The sequence below is a fragment of the Xyrauchen texanus genome, chromosome 20 (genome assembly GCF_025860055.1).
Source record: "Xyrauchen texanus isolate HMW12.3.18 chromosome 20, RBS_HiC_50CHRs, whole genome shotgun sequence".
Taxonomy (NCBI): Eukaryota; Metazoa; Chordata; class Actinopteri; order Cypriniformes; family Catostomidae; genus Xyrauchen; species Xyrauchen texanus.
In genome coordinates this window covers 30,470,269-30,486,583 of record NC_068295.1, presented here as the reverse complement: position 1 = coordinate 30,486,583, position 16,315 = coordinate 30,470,269, and the positions used below count along the sequence as shown (strand labels likewise).

General features: G+C 36.4%; 1 pseudogene; it reads left to right on the top strand.

Annotated features, from left to right (window-relative positions):
• The first annotated feature begins 289 nt into the window (after positions 1-289).
• Positions 290-16,205, top strand: LOC127661046 (peroxiredoxin-like 2A; annotated as a pseudogene).
• The last annotated feature ends 110 nt before the right edge of the window (positions 16,206-16,315 follow it).

The window sequence follows — 16,315 nt, the reverse complement described above, 5'->3', positions numbered from 1 at the left end:
TAAATAGATAACTACTGGAATAAAAAAAAAATAATAAATAAAAAAAAAAATATATATATATATATATATATATATATATATATATATATATATATATATATATATATATATATATATATAGGCTATATATATAAAAGTAGCATTTTCACTAGTAGTAATTCCATTGTTGATATCAACAATGAACAGTTTAACTAGTGAAAGTTGAATTAAAGGTATCTATAATTAATTTCTGCACATGATTAGATGTCGAAAGTGCTTGCGTTACATTTTGCCTGTCTCTTTAAGAGATGAGACAGGCTGTCTTCCATTCTTATGAACTGTGCTCGTCTGTGCCACACTGTCACAATAGTTACAGTCAGCAGTTGAACCGCAAGCTGTGAGTATTATCGTTTCATTGTGATACCCTTGAAATGGAAGTTTTTATGCAAATAAAAATGCTTAAGTACATAGTATTATTTTATTGTCAATGCATTTTTAAAATATCCTAACTCTCTGGCTGGGTAAACAAGCTAACCAGAAGATGTTAGCTCGATAAACTGTGGCCTCGTGTGTTAGTAGGACAAAATAGGAAATAATCGTCGCACTTCCACGACATTAATTATTGAATTGGTTTGTCGGTGACATTACGTTTCATGGTAAACACAATTTTGCCACCGGGAAGAAGCGTATATGCCTCAGTTAAAAGTTCAAAGCTTTACCTTGTTGTTGCAGTGAGAAGCAGTTTATAACACTTTACAATTCCACGCCAAATGTCATGTCCATAGGTCAGATGTTTTTATTATTCAGTAAAGACCAAGTTGGTCTGTTTTGGGTTTTCAGGAGGTCTTGATTGTCCTTCACAGCTGAAGGACACTCAAGAGGGACAGACGTGGGGTAAACTAATCTTATACAGTAATTTCAACCTATTTTTATTTATTTATTAAAACATACCAACATACCATAATTATACGCCATTGCTCCTATAAATGAACTGACACACATACAGGTAAAAAAATTAAATGCTTCAATCAGGATATAAACATCAATGTTTAAGTATATGTGTCAATCAAATTATTTTCTTTATTTGGTTTCAAGCTTGAGCAATTTGTGTGTACAAATTTGCAACACACTCACTATAGAAAAACCTGTCTAGTCTTGTTGTTTATATTGCAGTGTACTTCAAACGAAATGCAAGTAACAACAATTGACAGTAATATGAGTAGTACATAGGGAGTTGTGTGAGTTCCGTGGAACTGCCTTTCATTTAACAGATTTTAATTTGAAAAAACATTGCACAACAGTATCTTCACTGTAATACAGTAAAAAAATAAATAAATAACGATGTTATGGTAATGAGAATCCTCTTTGAAAACAACAGGAATAGTAAAAGTAACATGTTTGGAAGCATTACGAGAACTGGTGGGAAAAATGTGCTTAAGTATCCTTAAAATAATGTCACAATCAAAAACAATTTAACGGTCATAAATGGCTTAATTTTCTTTATGTAAGTGATAATGTACTCTCAGCCAGTTGTTATCGCAGCTGATTTACACCTCTGGTTTATGTGTGAGGTTTGTTGGTGTTTATCTACTCATTAGTAGTCAGATCTTGCAATGCCCGTATTACAGGCCTGATATGTCTTAATCCCTGGATGTGCGGTTGTTACTTAGAAATATCAGACTGCTGAATTCTGTAATTACCAATCATAATCAAATATTCCAGAGACCCGTGTAATACGAAATATACAATATATATTGTATATATATATATATATAAATATTAGGGCTGTCGATTTAACGCGTTAATAACTTGCGATTCATTTACAAAAAATAATGCGCTAAAAAAAAATTACGCAATTAATCGCAATGCTTTCCTGAGAAATGCAAGCTTGTAGTACCACCTGTTTACTCCAGAGGGCATTAAGTGAAATTTCAGCTGTATGAGCAACATACAGTTTATTACAGTGAACAAAACATTAACAACTCTTCAGCGGACACACAAACATGCGTTACGTTCTTGCGTTCAAAACACTTGAAGGAGGGCAAATGCGAACTAAGGGATCTCAAGATGTATTTAAAGATTGAGTATTAAAGGGTAACTAAACACATGCTCAGAGTCTGACTCCACCCACTAGAAATATTTGAAAATGCTGGAAAAGTGGGCAGACCCCGGCAGGGATAGAGGGAACGAACCGAGTGCGGTGATGAGCGGGGGGGGGGGCACCTGAGACTCATTGTGACGGATTAATTGACAGCTGCTGTCAGACTCTATGTTATTATTATTCCTCACACGGTCGCAACACGACATGTACATGACTCTGGCATGGTGAGCTGGAACCTGCTTACGTCAGCTGTCACCGCTTACGTCACGAAGTACCGGAAACAGCCAATAGGAAAATTAAACTGCAGTAGCCACCGTTCAACCTGAAGAGGGCAGCACTCAGACGTTTTTACACCATATATTGTAGAATTAAAACACTTTATACACAAATGTCAAAAAAATTACTTGAATCAATGACCAGTACTAATAAAGCCCATTCTTACAGATCATTAACTAAAAAAAGTTGGTTTAGGGTTTAGTTACCCTTTAAACTATATTTGACTTGACATAGTGACCTAAACATTTTATTTTTATGACGCAACACACACGAGACACGACACAAGAATGTCTGACGCTGGTCGTATCATCTTTACCTCACAAATATTTAATTACCAACAAGGTTAAGGAGGTGTCCTTTAAACTGTTACACCGTTTTTATACCGTCAGTCTTTATTTAAGAAACATGCTCCCTGAAATAGATCCACTTTCTCCTTCTGTAATGCTGTAGATGAATCTGCCCCACACCTTTTTTGGGAATGTGCCCACGCTGTAGTATTTTGGAGAAAGTTTGTTTGCACGTACCTCTATTTTAACTAGTTTTTCTTTGCTTTATAAAGGTGTTTTATTTGGTTTTCACAGTTTTGATAACTTAAGTTAATATTTTCTGATTAATCTGTTTATTTTTCTTGCCAAGTTTTTTATACATAAATTTACACTTATGTCTATAAAGCCCCAATTTTTGCTTTTTTGCAAAGACTTTAATACTCTTTGTACCTCCAACAACTCCAAAGCATTGAAAACCATTGCACTATGTAATGAATATAATGTCTTGGCATTATTGTAAAATATATCTGTAGTATTGTGTACTATGTAGGGTTGCAGCGGTATACCGGTTTCACGGTATACCACGGTTTGAAAATTGACGGTTATCATACCATGCACATTTTCTTATCTACGGTATTGATGAACTGGACAGAGAATCTCATATGCGCATCTCCTTTATTCCTTGTCTGCCTGTCAGACTCGTCAACTTGCGACACACACAAACACGTGCGCACGCGCGCACGCACAGCAGAGAAAATTTCTGAGAGAAGGGAGGCGAGGGGGTCTGACATGAGTGTGTGTTAAAGCAGTGTTTCTCAACTGGTCTATTCGGACTGGGTCGCAGACAGTAGGGAAAGAACAATGTCATGGTTCTCCCATTTAAGATATTTCGGCGGCCGCCCAAAGTATAGACTATTTAGGGCTGTCGACGCAGATTTAATGATAATCTCGCAAACAGCTAAAGTGGACACAGGTAACATACGGCCCGCGGGCTGGATCAGGCTCATTTATCGTAAAAGCGTTTTTATTTTCCATTGGATATTTCAGTTAACTTGCATTGGGACGTAACGCGTCTCCACAAGCGTTTAACATGATCAGGGTTGCCAGATAAGAGACGAAACACCCCCAGTTTAAGATTTATACTTGCGCAAATTGGAAATATTCCACCTAATGTTATACTTATTCTGTGCAATCTAGCAACGTCTCGCTTTCCCCTTTGAACAAACTTAGCGATCTGTAGTTTAATATTCTGCTCAAGGAAAAGTGTTATACGGCTACTCTGTGGCCATTCTTGAGGCTGCTTGTGATGTTTGGTGCTACTAATTTTGCAGGTAAACCTTCTCAGTGATAAAATTTATGATAAAAGTAGATCTCGGCATCATTGACATGCGAGCAAAAGCAAGCCAGAGACGAATATGTATATGCAATTTTTATTTGTGCAATTTAGAAATGTTGAAGTCCCTTTGCGCCTGTATGTTAAGCTAACTAGCTAGGATTTATTTTTCATAAATACATAAATGTATTATTACTATTATTTAAGACTAGCACACTGACCTAACCATGGGTAATGAGGAGCCTTTCCTCCTGTGTAATATGTGTATAAATATGTAATATTAGGTAACAAACAGGATAATAATGGGCTCATATAATTAAATATGCTCTTCAATTTTTAAAAGGGGGAGAGGAAACTTCCTGTAGATTTTGTTGTTGACATCAACAAAAATAATGTCACTTGATGCATGTGCTTGTACATGAAAACCATGAAAAAAACTATGCAACATAAAAGGAAATGCAACCCAGGATACATTAAATACTGGTTATGTTTAATCTATAGCAGGTCGACACTTGATGTCCAATGTAAAATCTGGTCCTGCATCATTCTTAAACGTGTAACACATACTTCAATAAAATAAATAGTTTCAAGTTTCAATTATAATAAAGTGTTTGCTCAAAAATAAATAAAAAAAATAACCCTTCTGTTTTCACTGATAATAGTAATTGTGTAATACCGTGAAACCGTGATATTTTCTGAGATGGTTAATCTCATACCGTTGTAACCCTAGTACTGTGTATACCCCTGGCTTGTTTCTAAAAAAAATAAAAAATGTCTGACGCAGGTGTACATTGACGGGTCCTTAAACAAGCCCTCATAATAAATCTCCAACTGATTGACAAATTCACTTGTGTAATGGATTGCTGTGAACTGTGTGCCAATGATTGACTTATGATCAATAATATGGTAGTAAACAATATTGTAAAGCTGCTTTTTGTCTTATCAATGATTAACTCTTCTGCCACAAGAATGTAATGCATTTTAATTATCTGAATATTTTTTTATTTTATATATATATATTAGGGCTGGGACAACGCCTCGACGTCATCGATGACGTCGACGCCAAAAATACGTTGACGCAAAATATGCACGTCGATTCGTCGGACCCAAAACAAAGATGGCGGCGCCGGCGACTAGTAGCAACACGAGTGGCTCCTCAGACTATCAGAAGTGCAAGGCGGCATGCACTCGTTCCTCTAAAGTATGGGAATTCTTTAATTTAAAAGGAAACAATTCCATGATATGTTGTCTTTGCAAAATGGAGATGGCCTTCCATTCTAGCACCACGGCAATGCACCAGCACCTTAAGAGGCGCCACCCGGTTGCAGCTGCAGATGACAGAACCGTAAGTTTTTTTTCAACTCCCCACTTTGCACTCGATGTTGGAGTAGGCTATAATACGTTGTCGACACCAAAAGTTTTCGCTTATAGCTATTAATAATGCGCTTATAGCTATGAATGTCGTGAAAAACACATAGAGGACACTGACAACGCGCTGACAGACAGGACCAAGCAGGTAACATTTAATAAAGTCTCAACTTTCAAATTTGATCATTCAAAGAAAATTAAACCATAAATAGGCCTACTATTTTGTGGCTCTTTAATGTGTCGTGACAGATTGCCTCAGTTAAAGCTGCTCGTGAACCGATCATCTTTTCCTTGGTTAATTTATAGCATCAAATAGGCTAAACATGAATGTAGCCTACATCAGAAGGACTGTTGTTTTAACCGCTGAAAGATGTCAGTACGGTAGCCTACAATCCATTATTCAAATTCAAATCCACCGACGTTAATCTTCTCTCTCCTGACTACTTTGTCGGACAAAAATGGCGTATTATGATTGATTGATCAGATGGCCAGTCAATCAAACTCCAGGCAAATGTTTTTTTTTTTTACATTTTATACACCCCCACCCCCGATGAATCGTTAGATTAATCGATGCATTGGAAAAAATAATCGCTAGATTAATCGTTTAAAAAATAATCGTTTATCCCAGCCCTAATATATATATACACTCACCTAAAGGATTATTAGGAACACCTGTTCAATTTCTCATTAATGCAATTATCTAATCAACAATCACATGGCAGTTGCTTCAATGCATTTAGGGGTGTGGTCCTGGTCAAGACAATCTCCTGAACTCCAAACTGAATGTCAGAATGGGAAAGAAAGGTGATTTAAGCAATTTTGAGCGTGGCATGGTTGTTGGTGCCAGACGGGCCGGTCTGAGTATTTCACAATCTGCTCAGTTACTGGGATTTTCACGCACAACCATTTCTACGGTTTACAAAGAATGGTGTGAAAAGGAAAAACATCCAGTATGCGGCAGTCCTGTGGGCTGAAAATGCCTTGTTGATGCTAGAGGTCAGAGGAGAATGGGCCGACTGATTCAAGCTGATAGAAGAGCAACTTTGCCTGAAATAACCACTCGTTACAACCGAGGTATGCAGCAAAGCATTTGTGAAGCCACAACACGCACAACCTTGAGGCGGATGGGCTACAACAGCAGAAGACCCCACCAGGTACCACTCATCTCCACTACAAATAGGAAAAAGAGGCTACAGTTTGCAAGAGCTCACCAAAATTGGACAGTTGAAGACTGGAAAAATGTTGCCTGGTCTGATGAGTCTCGATTTCTGTTGAGACATTCAGATGGTAGAGTCAGAATTTGGCGTAAACAGAATGAGAACATGGATCCATCATGCCTTGTTACCACTGTGCAGGCTGGTGGTGGTGGTGTAATGGTGTGGGGGATGTTTTCTTGGCACACTTTAGGCCACTTAGTGCCAATTGGGCATCGTTTAAATGCCACGGTCTTTCTGACCATGTCCATCCCTTAATGGCCACCATGTACCCATCCTCTGATGGCTACTTCCAGCAGGATAATGCACCATGTCACAAAGCTCGAATCATTTCAAATTGGTTTCTTGAACATGACAATGAGTTCACTGTACTAAAATGGCCCCCACAGTCACCAGATCTCAACCCAATAGAGCATCTTTGGGATGTGGTGGAACGGGAGCTTCGTGCCCTGGATGTGCATCCCACAAATCTCCATCAACTGCAAGATGCTATCCTATCAATATGGGCCAACATTTCTAAAGAATGCTTTCAGCACCTTGTTGAATCAATGCCACGTAGAATTAAGGCAGTTCTGAAGGCTGAAAGGGGTCAAACACAGTATTAGTATGGTGTTCCTAATAACACTTTAGGTGAGTGTATATATATATATATATATATATATATATATATATATATATATATATATATATATATATATATATATATATACACACACTGTACTGTGCAAAAGTTTGAGGCACATAAGATGTTTCACAAAAACATTTGTATTTAGATGGTTATTGATATCTTCAGCTTTAGTGTGTCAATAGGAAATCAAAGAAAAACTGTGTCCAGGTGTACCTTGGAGAATTGGTGTTGTTTTAAAGGCAAAGGTGGTCACATCAAATATTGATTTAACTTTTTTTTATGTTCACTGGACTTTGTATGACATTAAGTGATAAATGAAAATGATTTATGAAGACATTCTTTAGAGGTAATTTAAAAAAAAAAATATGTGTCCTCTTTATTGTTAGTAAGCACATTTAATACAACCGTTTAAGTTGGGCACAAGCGGAATAATCAGTTAAAAAGGAATGATTAATCGTTGCAATAATCGGTCGAATAATCATTGTAATAATCTTTGTTTAGTCCATTATCAAAATAATTGTTAGTTGCAGCCCTTATATATATATATATATATAAGGTATATAAGATATTTCTTGTAAGGTTTCGTGAGACCACTCCTCACCCAAAGTGACTCAATTAATTTAGATTTCATTTTGGTTGGTTCATTTTTTTAAGAAAAAAAGTGCCTACATCGAAAGGTAAAGCTTTGTTTTCCTTTCCTCTTCAGAGCTTGTCCACAGAGGTGCACTTTCACCTTATTGGGAATGGTTGGCTAAACTCACCCTGGATGTTTGCAATGACCCTCTTACAGCAACGCCCCATGCATTTCATAATTCTTTTGACAAGAGGACGCTTTTCTTTTAATGTGAATAGTGCCCTCAAGTGCAAATTTTCTCTAAAATCCAAGTCAGCCTTTGATAAGACAGTTGTAACGCATAACCTCCAACCAAAATATGTTCCACTGACCAACTTTAAATGCCATTCAGCATTCAAGCCATTATTGCTTCCCACTTCTGTCAACACTATATGTTCTCGTTCTATTTCGACAAATCGTCAGTTTTCGAGGGAGAGCCAGAGCAGCCAGTCATCTTTGAGTAAGACACAAGGTACTGGTCTTGCCTCAGCATGTCTTGATATAGATGTGAATTACAGCAATAATATGCTTGCCTTCAGTAATTATATGAAGACAGAAATGTGAGGTTCTTTGCTGCAGGTATTCTTGAATGAGCAGTTGAGTCAATGATAAAAAGAATGTTGAGAACATGATTTCAACCTGCAAATGACTTTTGTTTATGTTTTGTAGAAACAATGTTTTATGTAACCAACCATATCCTCACGGCAGTGTTGTCATCTGTCCTGGAGGGTGAGACACTTGCCATGGCCATGTGGTCACTAGGCCTTGGCGCTGTGGGTGCCGCCATCGCCGGCATACTACTTGCAAACACTGACTTCTTGCTGACAAAGCCAGCACTTGCTACTCTTGAGGATCTGGAGAACGCTGACCTCAAAGCCATAGAGAATGGTAAAACAATGGGAATTTTTAAATTCAATTTGGTGGGGAATTCTGTCATAATTAAGAATAGCAGTGATGCACTCACACATTGAGAGGAATATTTTGGTTAATGTTTCTCATTTGCATCCATTCAGATGAGAATACTTTAAAAGCTAAAACTCTCTGGGAAAAATCTGGTGCGGTGATCATGGCTGTGCGGCGACCTGGATGATTTTTGTGCAGAGAGGTGAAATGATCACATTCCTTATTATAACGTTTAGAAAAATGCTCTTGTTCACTGATGATGTGTAAGTATTGATTGGTTGATTGTATGGTGTATCTGCAGGAGGCCTCTGAGCTGTCCTCTCTGAAGCCCCAGCTGGATGAGCTTGGGATCCCTCTGTATGCTGTTGTTAAAGAGAAAATAGGTACAGAGATTCAGGACTTCAAGCCACACTTTGCAGGGGAAATTTTCCTGGATGAAAAGGTTAGTAAACTTGTCCTTCAAAGACCCCATGAAGTAAAAACTGGAGTTTTGTAGCTTTTAGTCTATGCCTGTTAGCTTAGATGCCATCTATTAGTGTTGCTCCAATACCAAAATGTTGGTTTCGGTACGATACCAGCCCTGGTAACTCGGTATCGATACTATCTCGATACATAGGCAACAAATAAAAAAACCCTTCAGATGTTTTATGAAATTAAACAGAAAATGATTGACAAGAAGAACTATAAAGTCTTATAGATAAAAATTAACACTTTTTTGTTTGAGTTTTTCTGGATTCCATGTTAAATGTTTTAATTAAATGTTATGATCAAATTATGTTTAATTGAATTCGTACTGTACAGCTTTGTGTGTGTGTGAAGGAGATGGCAGAGCCACTCATTAATTCTGCACATGTGACTGTTTATTATTTAATTGAATGACATCCTTCTGCGGTATAATGTTCACACTTGGCCATTTTGAGACTTTTATTTTTGATTTAATCTCAAAACTCTCACATTTCTTTACATTTTGCTAATGGCAGCATACTTTAATATGGTACCAAAATAAACAACAAGATGATATCATACCGTTTTACATTTTTTGGTATCACAAATTTTAGTTAGTACCGGTATACCACACAACCCTACCATCTATATGCTAGTCTACTCCTTAAAGCTGACACAATTATCATTTAGCAGGTGTACATTTGTCAAATTTATAGTCCCTCGGACCAAACATTTTTGATGACTCATCTTGCACTCAGGGACATATCAAAATTTTTGTCCAGTAAAATGCTCTCTAGAATGAGAATGCCTGTCCCACTAATACCACATACCTCTGACTAGCAATAGCAAGTAGCAAATCAAGGTTCACGGCCATGACGTAAACTAAAGGCCATTGCCTATTCTATAAAAGGATTAACCACCTACTGGGTGGGTGCCATCATAATTGCCGCTGGACGGTTCTGGTCTCCATTAGAAGCAATGTAAATATTACCCAAACGAGCATTCCAGATGGAGAACAACAACCATTTTAAGTTTTAGCTGGTGTATATATTAGTTATATATTACTTGTGCGGTTGTTGTATCTCATAACTCAAAGTGGTTAATGATATCAATGTAACTAACCATGGTTCATAGCTTCATGTCAGGGGCGTAACTAAAGGGAGGGCAGCCATCCTAGGGCTTGGGGTGAAAATGACTGGGGGTCCAATGGGGGTAACTATAAACGACTAGGGCTGGGTATCGTTCAAAAATGTTTGATTACCGATACCTTAAACGGTACTTTTTCCGATACTTTGGTCGGAAAAAAACCTCAGCAGGAAAACGACGAACACCGGTATTACCACTGATTGGACGCTAGGTGGTACTATGGGATAATTTTCAGTAAACATGGTTGGGGTTAAGCTTACAATAAAGCAAGACACCTTGATTTCAACTTTGAACTTTATTTTGTATTTATTTTAACTAAAAGTTCCAATGAAACGAAGAAAATAAGTGCATTTAAAATGTGTTGTTCAACTTTTTGAAAGATGGATTTACAACAGTTGTGAACATCTCTCTGGCAAAGAAGCTTCATCCGTGCATTCTCTACCTGTCGGTATTTCGTTATCCAGAAAAATATGTGTGAATAAATTTTTTTGTTCCCTTTACAATATATATATCCAATTACATCAGAAATCTCGGGGCTGAGGGATTAGTGAATATTCTTGCTTTATTGATTTTGCATTGAAAATTGTATTATTTATTTAAAAAACGAAAACTTAAATCAAATACATTTCTAAATTCAAATTGCACTCCAAATGAAATGAAAAAGCAAATAAATAAATAATAAAGTTGTGTTCACAAAAAACTGCTCTGTGGAAGTAAAGCTACTTGAGTACTCTTTTAATTGGATACTTTCTTACTCAAGTAATTTATTTTTTAGTACTTTTACTTCTACTTGAGTAACGTTTTTAAAGTAATTGTACTTTTACTTGAGTAATGTTTTTGGCTACTCTATCCACCTCTGGCGGGGGGAGCAATCCTGCTGGAATACAGTGCAAGAAACTGCATTGCACGTATCATCATCCGTCTGCAAAACTGCCGCAGAAGCACTTTGGTTAAGAGTGGAAGAAATGAGATTAAAGTGTTTACATGCTTGTATAATGTGAATAAAATAGGAGTACTCCACATATTTTACTACAGTTATCATTACTCTGATTATTAGCATAATCACAATATCATAATCACAGTATTCTGTTCACATGAGCAACAGTTTAATCACAGTATTGTCTTAATCGCATTTTAATCGCATTATGAGGGTACATGTGAACATACTGCCAAACCATTTTCGTTGCGAATCTACACGCATCATCAAGCCAAATGCTTTTTGGACCATTTTTACAAATGTAATAAGCTAAACATCACAATATCCACTAAGAACATCCAGCATATGACTCATTCCAGAATTGTGGGTACATTTCAAGTAGAGAAAGAAAACAAAAAATAGGATTTTTTTTTTTCTGTTAAACTTTTTTATTTCCATTGAATGCACTTTAAATTCAACATTTTCAATATTTGCTGATCTTAAACTTGCAAGATTTAAAATATTATGACAGAACATCAATGTACTAACAGGAAAATCTGTCAACTCTGTTATAGACAAATTGGGTCAAATATATACAGTTAAAAAATGTAACACTATTTTAAAACCTGTCCTCCCTAAGAGAACTTTTGTCTTTTCATCCATTAATGCAACTTTAAGCATAATAAGATAGAGACTTTTTGTTTTGGGGTAAAAATATCAATACATTTAACTGAAAAGTTGCCAAGATAGTGTGCATTTTCTCTAAGCATAGCTTTAAAAATTAATGAAATCCTTTAAAACTCCATGCAGTAAGAATACTAGTTATGTTAATAAGATTCTGATCAATTTGTTAACAATAAAACACATATGATGATCATTTTTAAAGTAAAACCTTAAACAAACAGAGTTGACATTTATAATAACAGAGTTGACATTAATAACAGAGTTGACCACCTTCTTGAACAACTCTGTGCTAAACATATACAAGTTGCCCTTCTGACGGTATTGGGTGCACGGTCCATCACTAAAAAAATGAACTAAACTTACTGATGGATGGTGGGTTTTCACATGATCAAGCACAGGGGACAAGTGTGTCCATATAGCGGGGGACTTTTCTCTTTTGATGTTGAGATGGTAGTAAAGCACAAATGTTTGTCCACTCCACCCACATGAAGGATTCCTGTATGCAGAGTTGCCTGCTGCTGAGAGGATGCAAAATGTACTGCCTGAATTTCTGCTGATAATTTGCATGCATAAGTTTCAGAAAAATCAATGTGAATCAAACACTCGTCAGATTTCATGCTTTTCTTGAGCTCCCGGTAGTGGTTGTATTGTGTTTTAATATTGTAATGGTGCCTTGTGAAAACTCTCAGCTGGTTCTGAAACCTATCAGTCATATCTCCTAGTGAACACTCCATCTCCTTTTTCACAGTCATTCAGACTGGTTGTGATTCTTTCTCCTTTCTCCTAGTTCAGTTGTCCACTGAACAAATCTCACTGGAGCCTCAGCATCATACTCACTGTTGAGCTGATAGATATTGCTTCTGCATTTGGCACATTCTCCATACATGCATTCTTTGCTTGCAGGATCACAGCATATTGAGTTTGCAATGATTTCCAAGTTAGTCGTCCCAAGAAGTTGGAGTGTATGAAGCTTCTGCACAAGAAAGGATACGTTTTCATGAACTTTACAGACACAGGTGTCTCTGTCAGATATGGATGGGTGGACAACCCAGAAAGGACGCATACAACAGAAAAGTACATAGAAGGAATTTGTGATGAAGATTTGTTATGGTATCATTTAGAAACCATTTAGCATTTTTGCTTTTCCTCTTGTAATGGTTTGTTTTTTTCCTGCAGTCAAGCGGCTGACATCGTCTCTCAAAAATAATTGCTGTACCTTCTTTCAGAGCTTGCTTTGTGTTGATCGATATTTTCTTCTTTGAAAAATCTGTTCACTTTGGTTCCTCTTCCCGAACCGCTTTCTTGAAAAACCAAGTGAGGTCTGTGTTTTGTTCTGAAGTTTGTAATTTTTTATAATCTTTCCTGACACAATTTGTGATATAATCTGACGCACTCTTTCTTCTTTAGTGTCTTGGTACTTTTGTCTGATATTATTTATCAGTGCATTATGAAACAAGAGGGTTTTTTGAACCTCTGCAGGGACTTTATGTTTTCCTATTTGCTTCCGCGTTTTTGAACAAGGGGATTCAGACACACATGTCAGTCTCTGAAGGCGTTTCTGGTATTTTCAGACAGAGGTTTTCTTTTTCAGCAAAATCTTTAATTTTTCAATTTCTCTGTATAATTTGGAGTTCTGCCGTTTTAATTTTCTTTGTCCTGACCTTCTTTGTCTGAAAATATAAAAACAAATTAAATTTAAGTTGAATTTTAAGTAGCCTATATCTATATTTTTCTTGCATAGAAAAAAAATCTGCATTTAGTATTTAAATGTGCACTATGCAAGTGCACTCCTATACGGTTAAAAAATTACGCACCATTAATTAAAATGTGTAAAAAAAAAAACATGCACAAATTTGAGTATACCTTTAAGTCACAATACCTTGGAACTGAAGTTAGTTGTTGACAATCCTAACAAAGAACTTAACTTTCCTCGATCTACCTATGTCTTACCGTACATACTGTTATATAATTATAGACTCTTGGACCTAATGTTACCTGGATATCTGTGGTTCAGGGTCTGATTCAGGACTTTGTGGTGGTGTCATCTATACAAGTCTCTGCTTTTCTGCTCTGCACCTCTGCTGTGCCTCTTTCCAATACCTGCGCATGTACCTTTTCTCCCTTTCACCCAGATCGGCCACTGTGCTTGTCTGGCCTGCATTTTTCCTTTTGTGCCATCTATTTCTATCTTTTTGCACATTTTCTGCCTTCTTTACAGGGTCGGCATCTCGCCGTGCCCTGTATTGTGGTTGCCTTTCTGCTGCTGACAGTTTCATCTGCCTATTATTAAATTTCCTTAACCTGGAATGATATATAACAAATGTATCATTTACAGTAAATTGACCTAGAATCCATAATAAATGTAAAATAATGCAAAATGCTTAAATTAAATTGGGTACATTTGACTCTGTTAATCATTGTCAACTCTGTTATTGTTCAACTTTTTAAACCACTAACAGAGTTGACGATAACAGAGTTGACATTTTCCACCATTTTGTGCTTTAGCTCAAAATGCTAACCTCAAACCAGATACCACATGGCATGTCTAAAAACTGAACTTTATGGGTTTTCGCCATATTATCGTTTTTTAAAAAGTGAATGAGAGATTCACTGCAATATCACAATAACATATTTGACAAATAATGAATCTACTATTGGTGTATCCTAAATATTTTGTACAAATTAATGAGAGAAGAATAATGACATCACTTGGAGCAAGTCACATGCTTTTTAACAGAGGTAACAGAGTTGACCAGAACGTAGGGACAGACACAAAATCTATTTTTTTATTAATTAAATTACAAATAATACAAAAAATATATATTCTATGCAATTGTTTATATAACTTAATAGAGTAAACAAAAAAATATTTGAAAATTAGACTTAATTATTTCATGATAATTCAAGTTGAATGTATGAATCAGAAGGCAGAGACAGTCAATAATAGGTGGAGTGGGAGTCATTTAGTTAATATTTCCCATAAAAAAAAAATCCCAAATATACATAAAGCATTATTTTAGTGATAGTGTAACATAATTTGTTATTATTCAAAACTGATTACATTTAAAAATTCTGGAATGACTCACATGTGGATGAAAACACTGAAGACCCCAAAATGAAAACAGGCTTCCATTATGAATCGTGGAACAATTCCATGTTCTGGAAAAAGGTGGAATTTTTTTTTACAAAAGTCCTTTGATATGAACTGCCCAAAACTTCCTGTTTCAAAAGGAAATTATTCAACACATGGTGTCTTTATTCAGAACCTTAAAACTTAACATTCTCAGATTTCTTATTTTTCATAAATTTTACAATTTGGCTTATGCATCTATTTGTCCACAGCAAGCCTTTTATGGACCACAGCGGAGGAAGATGGGTGGGCTTGGTTTTATCCGCTTGGGAGTTTGGCAAAACTTTATGAGGGCCTGGAAGTTGGGTTACCAGGGCAACATGAATGGAGAAGGTTTCATCCTGGGAGGGGTGTTTGTCATTGGATCTGGCAAACAGGTAATCCTTTAGATATTTCATAGAAAACCATTACAAAGCAAAGAAAATAAAAAATAAAAATGCTAGCCATTTTCTACTATCTATTTACTTTTTGAAATGCAATTCAGAGCTTCAGCCACTTGTCCTCATCCTTCCTGGGTTTGTTTTTGTTTGTTTTCAGGGTGTTCTTCTAGAGCACAGAGAAATGGAGTTTGGAGACAAAGTCAGCAACGACTCTGTTTTGGAAGCAGCAAAGAAAATTGTGGTAGAAAACTAGATGTTGTTTCAAGTTTGTCAGCTGCAGAAAAGCTGCCAAGTTTGATCAAAATAGAGATGAAGAAAAGTTCTCCCTTGTTCTTGAATCACAATTCACGTTAACCTCAACACACCTCATTTATTTTACTAATGCTGTGATTAGAAAGAAAAGCTCAGGTAATAAATTCTCAGCACTGACTGGTACACTAGGACTTGGACAAAGATGCCACACATTTGCTTTTTCATGTGGCTTCATTTGAATTTGGGTGCTTTAGTATATGCAAACTAGGAATGTTGTTTAATTGAGTTATAAACATGAGTAATATTGTTTTTGCACTTTAGAAAGAGCTCACATGAATCATTGTATTGTTTTTCACTTCATTGGGTTTCTTTGGTTGCCTGCTACCATGCTTGTGGGTTTGTTTGTTTGTATGTGTATTAATGATAGTCTGACTTCAAACTCCATGTTGAGAGAGCAGATTTGAGGCAAACACAAGCTTACATACTCCGCTGGTATTTGGTCTGTGAGCAGTCAAAGGTTCTGAGGAGGGTAGAGTATTCAATAACAATAAACATGCCACTACAAAAAGTAATTAAGTTGTCTTTTGTGTCATGTTTTTTTAAATCCTTTTTATTTTTATATTTGGTATTTTGTAATAATAGATTGATTAGGAGCGGCTGTGGCTCAGGCGGTAGAGCGGGT